General features: G+C 38.1%; 1 protein-coding gene across 1 annotated transcript in view; it reads right to left on the bottom strand.

Annotated features, from left to right (window-relative positions):
• Positions 1-12365, bottom strand: part of CDC73 (cell division cycle 73) — a 111757-nt gene that overhangs the window by 35599 nt on the left and 63793 nt on the right. The window lies entirely within an intron of this gene.

The raw sequence follows: 12365 nt of genomic DNA, 5'->3' as shown, positions 1-12365 counted from the left end.
AAACATTTGTAGAAGCCTGAATGCTTAGTTATGCAAATCCTTAAGAAGGAGACTTAAACGAATCTGCAATGTGCAACCCATCATCCAAGGTCATGCGATCTGGGGGGTCTTTAAGAGGATGACAGGTTTTTTGTGTGTGTTTTAAGAGGTTGGTTTTGGGGGTTTTGGGTGGGGTTTTTTGTTGTTTTTGTTTGTTTGGTTGGTTTTTTTGTGGTTTTTTTTTGTTTTGTGTTTTTTTGTTTTTGTTTTTAAGATGATAGATGCTCCCTATAAATTTACTCTACTTTAGTAAAACAGATCAGTGATGGAAAGCTTTCCAGATGCTGATTAAAGAGTTACAAGAATACATATATCTATATTACAGGAAAATATAAACTTCAATTTTAAGTCAAATTTTATTAATTCAGCATTATTAAATATATTCAATATTTTTTTCTGTGAAACACACACTTCCCTACAGAATGCAATAATGATTCTTAATATTATGTCTTGAGATGGCCAAGATGCAAGAGAGCTGTCTCTGATCCCTTCTTCTGTTAGAAACCACTAAATCACAGAAAATAAAAACCCTGGAATTTAAGTTCAAAATATAGTTCAGGATAGCAGAAAAGAATAAAAATTCTCTAGTTCTGAACCAATATTCTCTTGTCAATTAACATAATACAAACCAAGCTCTAAGGATTTCCTCTAAATCATGTATTTGAGGACTAGTAGTCCTGATGACTCTGACTCTACATTAGTAATTTATGTGAAAAATATCCTCAAGCTCATGAAATGAATCTAGAATCTTACACTGATTACAGAAGGAATTACAAACACAGTTATTCAGACAAAAGGCATGATTTCCACAGCATAGTCTCCTTTTCCTTGGAAGTCACTAATGGGATACTATCATTTAAGTTTACTGTGAATTTCAAAGGTGGAAAGAGAAAGTCTGCAGGACAGACTGGCAACTAGATGTATGCAAAGCCATTTTGTATGGTAACTTGATTTCTTTGTTCATCAGAAACACATACAAACGAACATTTACCTTCAAAGGATTCTTGCCCCACAACAGAATTAACTTTGGAATAACTGGAAATCAGTTCACTGATACTAAGCAGACTACATGATAAAACTCAGCACATGCTAAAATCAGCTTTTCATTAATATACACTGACCAGAAACTACTTCAAGTTGAGGGAATCATTAACATGGAACAACATTAGGAAAAAACAGATACATTAAACTGGCTGGCCAAGCTGAAGTCGTTCTATCAAACTAGGTGGTGTTTGGAATAATTTTAGTTTCTCCAACATGCCAAAGAAAGGGCAGCAGGGAACTGCTCTTAACAGGGGACTTATTCTCCGTTTTACAATCCAGGTTTTACGTTGGATACGAACAAATATTGCTTAAAATAGATTACAGGGCTAGAACCTCTTGGATCACTGCAGAAAGGATTATTTTTCACAGATCTTGTTGTTTTTCTTAGTTTAAACATCTGTGCTTGAAGAAAAGGCTTCAGGCATTTAAGACACTTGCTAAAGCTTTGTTATTTCTGCTATAAACCCTGCACATCCCACAGAATTAGCTGTAAATGAGGATACCTACAGGATGGAGCCGTAGGAATTAACGTACTAAAGCTACTGAGGAAATGTGACAGATGGAAAGAGTCAATACAGGTCTCAACCCCAAGACACACGAAAATCTGACAGCTCTGAAAGTCCAGCTCTTCAATTTCACATTATTTAACATTAACTAAACATCTGCGTCACCAATTTCAACTTCAAAACCAGGAAGTTTTGAGGCTGACAAAATGCCTCCGTATTCATGTACAAACCATATACATAGGGAAAAAAATGTAGCAAGCAGATGAACAGTTGGAGCTGCTAATCTCTTAATCAGTCTCACAAAAAACAAACAAACAAAAATCTCTGTAGCTCATCCAGCAGTCCAAGGAAGAGTGCTGGGCAGGAGGTCTGCATCCTGGTGATGAACCTGATGGGCCAAGACTCTTCAAATCATTAGCAGAGAAGCGCTGGATGCCTCAAGAGCCTGAAGACAGCCTAAGGGAAAAGGGTCTTTCTGTGCCTGCTGCAGGAAGGAATGAGGCAGAGCGAAAGGGCTGGACAGGTGGTAACAGCTGGAACAACCCATTTTTCTCCTTAGGCGTAAGAGCTGGTGGCCTATTAACTCCCACAGGATGCCATCTTCCTGCGTTAAGAGATTTGATGCGTAGTAACAGTTTTTCCCCAAAGTCTCAATTCCTGTGAGAATTTAAGTTTTCATTTCAAATTCTCATGCTGGGGGTGTGAGGGTGGGTGTTGGGGGTAACTTGATCATATAGTGCAGGCAGGTGGAATGAAACAAGTCATAAGGTAAGGGGGAAAAACAGAAGTTATTTTCCACTGTTGGTTCTTTAAACTGCCTGTGAACATTTGGTACTTCTGCTGGTTGGCCTTCTCTCCCCTGCTGTGCCGAATCAAAGTTTCATAAAGTCCCTGCTCTTTTCAGAATGCAAAAGGAACACTTGTGACACGCAGAAAATATTACTGCTGGCACTAGATGGTCAGTTCATCAGGAGAGAACCGCGCAACCAAAAATACTGCACAATACAAATGAAATTATGTTCTCCATCCCCTGGGAAAAAAAAAAATCCGCATTTAGCACTTGACATCAGCAATAATTAGACGTAAAGCCTGGGGGAAGACATGAAAAAATTGGAATACAGAAAAGAAAGAAGATGTGATAAAACAAACAACACATTACTAAGGAAAGAAACATGTCTGGACAGGAGTCCAATATGCAAAATTTGGATAACACACAAAACCAAAACAGATATAAAGTAGACCAAAACCATTTTGTATTTTGGCTTTTCAAGTGAATTTTGAAGCACTCCAAACCGTTGGTCCTCAGAGAAGGCTGTGATAGGAGAATGGATTGAATTCCAACTGGATACCTAGAATGTCAGTTTACTTAATAAAAGAACACAAGCTTTAGAATTAATAAACATCCCCCTGAAATGTTTCTTAAGGCAGACACAATAAGCAGCACCCTCCTGACTTGAAAAGATCATTCAGTCTTTTCTCTCTCTCACAACTTTGCAAAGTTAGGGGATGTGCTTATATTCCTTATTGAACGATAGAACAATTATCAACTACTCATTAGCAAACAAAAATATACACGTTTCACAATAACTGGAAACCTTTTCTAGTGTTCTGTCACCATTTCAGATTGATCTATACTGCTGTATTTCTGTTTTAAGTTTAAGACATTCAAAGATTAATGAAATTAAGTTTATGGCTTAAGTGTGATTAGAATAGAGTGCAAAATCTTGACCATTTATAGAAAATGTAGCAAGTGTAAGCTGGATTTCTCAACTAGCTAAGCAATGGTGAAAATCTGCTAAGGAAAATCAGGCCGGCAATACTGACACTTGTGGTCACTTCTAGATTGCTATTTTTCATTAAGTTAAACACATGCTTGTGATAGTTAAGAAACATGTTGGGATTACAAAGTAGCCAAGCAAATTACAAATATTCTACAACCCTGTCCTCTCCACTCTAAATGACTTATGGCAGAAGTATTCTTTTTGAAGCAAAGAGCAGAATGGCCACTGGTCATATACATAATAATTCTTAACACAGAAAATTAAAACTAACCATTTATAACATTCTGTATTAACACATTTCCAGAAAAAAAGTTTAAAAGCAAAAATGACCAACCTTGAAAATGTTGCCACTAATCATTTTGAACTGTCACTTGAAAGGTTTTCAACACATTACAGCTGAAATAATAATACATTTTACTATGATAAAAATGAAATAATCTTTGCAAAGTATTCATGGAGTACCCAGAAAGCACGGTCCATATGGGAACATTCAGTTGCCAGGTCAGCTATGATGTATATATTTAGTTTAACTTTCATGGGACTCGTGGCCACCAGGCAGAAAATTACCAGGCAGTACACACCTGACTATCGTGACCACCCTAAATTGTTTTGAGAAACTTCTGTTAAACTTGTCAAGAGAGAACTTTATTTAATTGCTCAACCTTAGGGTCTGATTTATGCTAAAACCACTTAGACAAGATTCTACTGATACCCTCTAAAAATGACACGTAGGAAGTTTAAGTTTTCTGAAGAAAGTATTCCAAACTTACACACCTGTGTTATGCCTCAGTGCGTTCTGCATAGTTCACAGTTGTCACGTGCACAGGTCATTCTAAGCAGACACCTTTTCTGACTCCTTGCATCTGCTTCTAGCTTTGCAGAACTCACTGAGCAGTCAAGCTTTCACTGGCCACAGTAACTCTGTAGTGTTCCTTACACGCCTGCCGCACTTCTTCACATCGGAGTAACTCCCCTTCTTGGTCTTAATAGATGGCAGCATTTCCAACACTAACATCGCAGCTTCTAATTTAAGATGTAACCATAGTAACATTACAGAACATACTCCTCCTTGGATCACGAACAAGCAGTCCACTGACCCTTCACGGGGAGATTTAGCCGAAATAAAGCTCGTTCCAACCTCCAGCCCAGCAAGATTACTCAAACCTTCAGGTCATGTTTCCAGTACAAAGCAAGCTCTGCCCTTCTAAAATACCCAGAAACATACAGTATCATATAAAAGTAGTAAAGAAGAAAGTGCTATAAAAGGAATTTCTTCCTGAAACTTTGACTCTCTAAAGCTACATCAGTCACACCCAGATAGAAAGTAGTAGAAAAATCAAAGCTTTTCCTTACTTTTCTGTAAGATGAGCAAAGGCTTGCTCATCCTTTAAAAGCAAAGAATGAGTGAACAAAAGAAATTGTACATTAAGATTTAAGAATTCAATATTCAATTTGTTCACATGGCAAGACGACAAATTTTAGACATATCAACAGGCAACAGCTCTGCCTGAACTTTACGATCTATGCACAAGTGACACGGTCATATAATTAAAAGGCAAAGCTGATGTCTGTTCCCTTCTATATTCACTTTAAAAGAGATTTTATTTAGAAAAAAACGGCCCTTGGGATTTTTTACCTTTAATATTCACTAATGAGCATTTACAGAAGAAATAAAAACAGCTCTGCCCACCCCAATATGTAAACATACTACACATAACTCTCAAACCTTTGGAGATACACTTCAGGTATAGTGAAGCAGTAATAAATAAAGTGGAAACACTATGGATTTTAATAACCATTCTGTTGAGATTTAGATTTGTTTCCTGAATACAATGTTATGTGCCTTATCTGAAAATTCAAAAATCAGAGGCAGATTTACATGCTGGTATTTGAAAAAACATTCTTTGCTTCTATGTAAATCAACATGGGTAAATTAACTACATGAATCTCTCACTTGATTTCCTACTCATAGCCCAGAATGCAGCAAACTGGCAATACTCCTAGCCAAACTGTCACATATTTGTATACATACAGCAACAGATTATATAAAGTTCTGTATATTATATAGGGCAAGGATAAGAAAGCTTTGTATGTTTAAGTGGAAAATTCAGTAGCCAGCACACATGCAACCTTTCAAAGCACTGATGCACAATTACACATAAGCATCCCAGAACAGAAAGTGGTGCTGGACACAGGTCTCTCCTCTCTCACTCCACTGCCCTGCTGACAGCCCCCGCCCCCTGCCACATTATTTAATGAAAAAATTTTTAGAGTGGAGGAGATACAAGTCTTTACTGATATGCTTGTTACATTTCTAATTAACATTTGGTGAACATGCTCATGCTCCTAAAATGTCCTCAAATAGGATCAGAGGATTTGTGGAAATTGCCATCAGAATAGGAAATGCCTAGATTAAAAACAAGACTAGATTACTAGAGAAAGTTAGTGTACATAGGTAATTTAGTTAGGAGGATATAAATCTGATTATGTTTCTAGTAAATTATCAGAATATGCATCTAGAATAGTAAAACATATCGACTGCCTGGGGAAGCCTTATTTGCCAGTAAAGGACGTACCTACCCCTAATCCTACTAATCAGAAATACCAAATGATACAGCAAATATATTTTCTTTATCCTTTGTCTATAAAAGAAAAAAAGAAAACCAGTCTAAAGAGCTAGTCATTAACTTTTCAAAATAGAGCGGGCAAACACAGTGACTAATAAATACTTGGGTAAGTATGCTGATAGCTTTCTATTTTCTGGGCTATCTATTGTAGTACTTAGTTTATAACATATAGTAAATATAATAAGATGCTTCAGCATAGAAGGGTCAGTCATTGTAAGGACAGAAATGAAAGGAACACAAGTTTCATTAGGACCAGAAAGACAAATTCTATAACATAGGTATGTCTGTAACAGACAAAAGACATTTTACATCCATCAATAATTGAAATAAAGTGCCCCCAATTCTGCAATACCAGACTTCGACCTTTACCAAGGAAGAAAGCCATTAACAGCAGAAAGGCAGCTTAACAGCATGGGCTTATACATTAGTGTCATTCAGCTTAATTGACTAACCTAAGATTACAAAAAGCAGCTTTTACAGAGTAAGCATGTGTAAAGGAAGTATGAGCAAAGAAATACGTTTTTATTTTTTTCTTTGGCATGAAGGCACAAAAGATTCATGCTCGAGGAGAGCCACATGGGTTAAATCAAGCTTCGGTATTTAAATGCTTATAATTCCTTTGCACTGCAGAACAGCTTTTGGAATACAGGAATAGAACGTCTAGCATTAAAAATCCCCTAAAGAATCATAAGTTACAGTGTCAAGGGAAAGTGAAAACAATTTGAAAAATCCTCAATCATTCATTTAATAATCATACAATTTTTATACTATTCACCTATCATTGTGCTTGAACTGAGTATGTATCATTTATCAAATAGGAGTAAGAGCCTGTAAAGCTTCCTGGCTGCCTTTCGATTTAGTCAAAATGAATGCAAACAATCACGTGGGATTCAGCCAAGCAATGACGTTCAATTCTGCTCTGTCAGAAGACAGCATCTGTCAAAGCCCACATTTAAACTGCTGCCTGCCTGTGCAGCAGCTGAAGAACTACGGAATGGATTTTATAGACCAGAATCCTCGGTTAAAACAGCTCCAAACCATTTCTATTACTGCCTAGCAACGATGAAGGAAGGAATAGAGGGAAATCCTATTACTGAAGGCAACTGAACCACTACGCACTAGCACTCCCTGCTAACATTACCATTAGAAATATGGATACTGAGGAGAAGAGAACACAGCACTGCATTGTCCGACAAGGGAAACACCAGATGTAAAAGCTCCAACACAACGGCTGTGAACGCCAGGCAGCCCCGACTAGAACGGAGACGAGAACTACTGTCCTTTTGTTTGAAGGATGCACAAAAAGCCCCAAGACAAGGACAACACTTATGAGCGAGGAAGGTAACACAGCAACGAGCAGACAGATGGACAGATTGGATACCGTGAAAAGCTATCGCAAGAAGCAGACTGTTGGGGGATGTGCGCATGTTCGATAGCATCTTTTTTGCCGAAGTGATGGCGTGCCAAAACTATTTTCTGTGGCTATAATCCTCGCACCATAAATGGCCTGACCAAGGAAGGTATGTCAAATCCTTGCGTGTGATATTCATTCGATTGTCTGTTACCTTTTCAGCCATTAGAGATAATGATCGTTCCTAATTTGCAGAGCCCTGAGATGACATGTCTCTGACCAGGGAGAAGGAATTCTAGCAGGCTTTCCTCTCCCACAGCACAATGTCACTACCTTATGCTTACTAAATGCATTGCTTACAGTCTGCACAGGGTTGGTGTGGCTAGAGAGGAGGGATTAAAGGGATAATGTAGCTACTGTAATGATTGCTTTTAACTGAGAAATTAAAAACTCAAACCCCTCCAATAAGGAAAAAACAGAAATCCTCTCAAACTAGGTCAGAATTAATCCTTATCTGAAGTAATCTTAAAGCACTGGTAAAATGGCCATGATGTGACACACTGAGAGCACTGAACCATCAAAACAGACCATGCAGTCAAATTGCATTATCGTAAAAGTACCTTCAGACCTTTTTACACTTGAATTTGCCCCACCAAAACACGAGCAAAATGTCATCAGGCTAATATCAGCCAAGCATAAACCGGGACTGTACAAAAGATTGGACATGATTTAAACCATCAGCAGTGCAATCAGGCACCACATTTTACAAGTAACATCAGGCTCCCCTGACATCCCAAAAGGAAGCTTTCAAACACTATACACTCAAAATGGTGAGCATGTAAGTTATCTCATGCCATCATTACTATTTGTTTAATAGCAAACACTGTTTAACTCTGATTGTAAAATGACATTCTATCTAATTGCCATTCATTTCTATTTATTGTTGAAATTTAAATACTTCATCACTAGTGGCAAACAAACAAGATGAATATTTGCAATACAAATTGAAGACCTAAATCTACAGCAATTTAATACACCACAGAAAGCAAGTGCTTATCTGCAGAATCTACCAGTAAGCTATAATAAATCATTAAATGTCAATATAAACATGCTTTCTTTGCCCAAGGCAATGCTAACATACAATAAAACAACTGCAACTGCAAAGAGTTTACATACCTAAGGATGCAGCATACAACAGTAACTGGTTTCAGATCACTTTTAAGACATTTAGAAGACAAAGTCACTTTCCAAAGCTTTTAAAACAAAAAATTCTACCCTCAGGCAATACTCCTGGAGAAGCATGCCTAGCTAGTGGTGTGACTCTTGTATCTGACATTTAAAAACCTGCACATCAAACCTCATCCCGAGCACTGTTTTGTGAAAAAGATTAATGCAGTTTGTAAGTGAACTCAGACACATTATGTGGGGCCTAATATGCAACCAATATGCAATAAATACGGTGCTGTTTATCAGAATATCGACTCAGGCTGCCTTTTGAACTCTTCTCTCTAATTAAAGAGTTTGCCCACACAGCTAATCAAAATATGAAAATCCAGGACGTGTGAATAGGAAGCCGAATGCTTCCATCTGCAAAGCTATAATTACAGAGCAGAACTGAAAGTCCCAGGAAGCAAAACACCAGCAGAGCACGGACCACAAATAAAAATTCAAGAGGCAGAGTTTATATATTTGGCAGTTGATAACGCACCAGTGACTGCACGGTCAAGTGCCAAAAATGAAGTAGAACTATTATAAATCATATCTTGAAAATGCAGAGCCACATGTACCAACACGCCTTCAGAGGACAAGGTGATTGTCTAGAGACCTTTTGTTATACTTAGGTTTTTTTACCTACTGCCAATGGTTGGTGCCTGTTCACAAGCCTTCTGTAAAATGAAATTTTAAATATTTGGGCAAAAGCAGTAACGCTCTAAACCTAATTAAAAATTGAGAGAAAAATAATATTTTTATGATACCATTTGATGGTGTTTTTATATTGATAGCTGCTTACATTATTTTTAAACAATGCATCCTAGCATGTAGTATTTTTTAAAGGAACAATTACTATTGCTGTATTTCAAATGCTTAATAGCCACTGTATATTTTGAAATGTTCTACACCTGAATTGCAAAGAAAATGAGACAAAAAGTTATTTTTTTTTTCAGTCAATAGTTCTGTGAAACTGAGAAACAGATGAGGGTCCTTCCCCTATCCATACAATTCCTTTTTAAAGGGCAAACAGAGACTGAAGATTTTCTAGGAAACTCCCACCTTGAAAAATCAAGGAAATATGTGACAAATTACTCTCTTTAAATTTCTTATGATTCTAGTTCTGTCCCTCACTGTAAAACTTATTTTAATGTGCACAATGTGAACATGCAGCCTAAAAAAAAAAAAAACAACAAACAAAAAAAAAGGTTTCAGCCATTACAACTGCCTTTTCTGGGACTCTTTCTCAGTGCATCAGGGAAAGATGGCACTTGAAAACAGTTTTCAGTTTACACAAATATTTACATAACTTAAGATTCTCACTTTTGCCTATTGCCATATGAAAGTAGGTACACAACAAAACACTACCTCAGTTAAAAATTAAACCCAGATTAGTAGTGCAGGGCAGATTTGCTGAAGTATTTGCATCTAACCACTGCAATTTTAGAAGTGGAACAATTCAGTGTGACAAAATTAATCCGAATTCTAGCTGCTACTTCACATTTGTGAAATTCTGGTTTTTACTTTCTTCCTAAACTGCATACGCATGCAATGGAACGATAATTAATCAAATATTCCCACTGCTGCCCTCCAAACCGGTATCAAACAATTGACTTCCCTGAGATCTAGAGCACCCTTTGAAGTGACATTTATGTTTGCTTATGCAGAGATATTCTTCCCAAAGAGCCAAGTGTTCATTTCAAACTCACTGCACGCTGCAGAGAAACTAAAAATTATTAGTTTTGAGGGCAGGCTTTTATTTTCTAAGCATGGAAAAGCAAGTGCAAGTGGTCAGGTAACCATAAGTATCCTACATTGGGGGCTTATTTTCTTTACAGAAGGATAATGTCTGAGTTAAAGCAGCATAAAGAGAGTAGTGTGGAATTTCAGGTTAATTGGCAGCCTGCATACTTTAGACACACAAGTTCAGCAGCTGTAGACAGAAATAATTTTTGGGAAGATAGCTCAGCCTTCGGTACTTGGCAGCAGCGCCAAGCAGGGGGGGGAAGAAGAAATACTTTCAGTGAGCTTTAGGACAGAATTCATGGATACTGTGTAACAGCACAACGACAAGGAAGAGCTTAACGGATCACCAGGCAAATATTTCGCTCTTTCCGAAGGAGACTCGAGGAGCGGTGCCGCCCCTCCAGCCCCAGCCCCAGCCCCAGCCCCAGCCCCAGCCCCAGCCCCAGCCCCAGCCCCAGCCCCAGCCCCAGCCCCAGCCCCAGCCCCGCGCAGCTCGCCCCGGCCGCGCCCCCCCTAGCGGCGGCTGCAGGGCACAGCGCCGCTCCGCGCGCCCGGCGGCCCCGGCCCGCCCGAGCCTGCGGGCCGGGGAGGCGTCCTTACCTTGCTTGCACATAACCTGACATACAGTAATTAAAACAAAGCTTAGTGATACGTCTCTCCCTACCCTTTTGAAACACAAATTTCCCCTCACACGAACCAGGCAGACTGAATGTTGTCACACATGTACAATTTAATGATGCATTATTCAACTGCCATCTCGTCTTAAATGACTTCCTTACAATGTGAAATCCTGTAATTTCCCATATAACATATCACTTAGTTTTTAAACGCAGAGATTAATCCAAATATTGGTTTTAGAAGATAGCAAAGCAATTAATAAATTACACATTTATATTAGAAATATCATTTTCTATGGACTCTTGTTCAACTGTCATCCTTTTCTCCTATACAAAACCCTAGGGCCCAGAAATAAATTAGAGCAAATTGAAAATCACAAACGCATTGCTACTGTGCAGTGAGAGGTTCATTTACGAGATGATGTGATCAGCTTTTAATATGCAGCATCATGAAGCTGCCATATTGACTCTGCTCTTGAATATGAAAAAAATTTAAGCGAAAATGAAGCACAGGCTACTTTGGCACTTTTTCCTGCAGTTACAGCTGCTGGTAACAATACTTGAAATTTCTGTGTGATACCAGAAGTACAGTAGTTACATATAAATCTATAGAGAAAAAAAAACAAAAATCATGTTCATCAGTTTGCCAGAAACTTAGTGTTGTGCAGTTTGACCTCCAGTTAAAATGAACATTTACCCCAGATCTCTGCCTACTGAAAATCAACAGCTTAATTTTACATCGACTGCATATGAGCCTGGCACAACAGCCAAGTGTTCCATTCAGTATTTTCCTTCATTGTGAAGTAGAAGGTTAAAGGTGCTTGAAAGGTGACCGAAAATGTTATCCTGCATTACCATCCGAGGGCTGTACGGTGAGGTTACTGGACCCTGAAAATTAATTTTGACAGGTGCATCTTCTCATTGACTTTCTGAGCACAGTCGGGGCCGGTGGAAACACGCCAAGCAGTGTACTGTGACTAACACAACTCTGCCATAATCAACCTTGCGCCGTCTGTCCCACCACCAATACATGACCATTTTACAAAAAGGGTTTTTAAACTGTGAGCCGTACTAGCCTCTGCATGTCAAATCAATTTTAATTAATGCCAATAAACCTTCCATCTGGTATCAAGGCCTTTTCATTCAGTCTTCCTCAAACACTGTACAAGGATTTCACAGGCAGTATACATGAAGCTATTTACATCTACTTCACACTTTTTCTGCTAACATGATCAATTTTTTTTTTCCTTTTTATCTTTGGTACCCACGATGTTTCTCAAAATTTCTACCATTAAAAAAAAGCATTTTTAAAAGCTAACAAACCAAGACAACCTTAATCATAAAACAAAGTTGGATTTTAGCATTTATCTTAACAGCGGATGTTTTTTCAAAAAAATTGAACTCAATTTTATGTTTCTATCTAGATTCTCATTGTAACCTTTTAT

This window comes from Nyctibius grandis, chromosome 21 (genome assembly GCF_013368605.1).
Source record: "Nyctibius grandis isolate bNycGra1 chromosome 21, bNycGra1.pri, whole genome shotgun sequence".
NCBI lineage: Eukaryota > Metazoa > Chordata > Aves > Nyctibiiformes > Nyctibiidae > Nyctibius > Nyctibius grandis.
The sequence above is the reverse complement of the archived record's forward strand: the minus strand, read 5'-3'. Positions and strand labels throughout refer to the sequence as shown.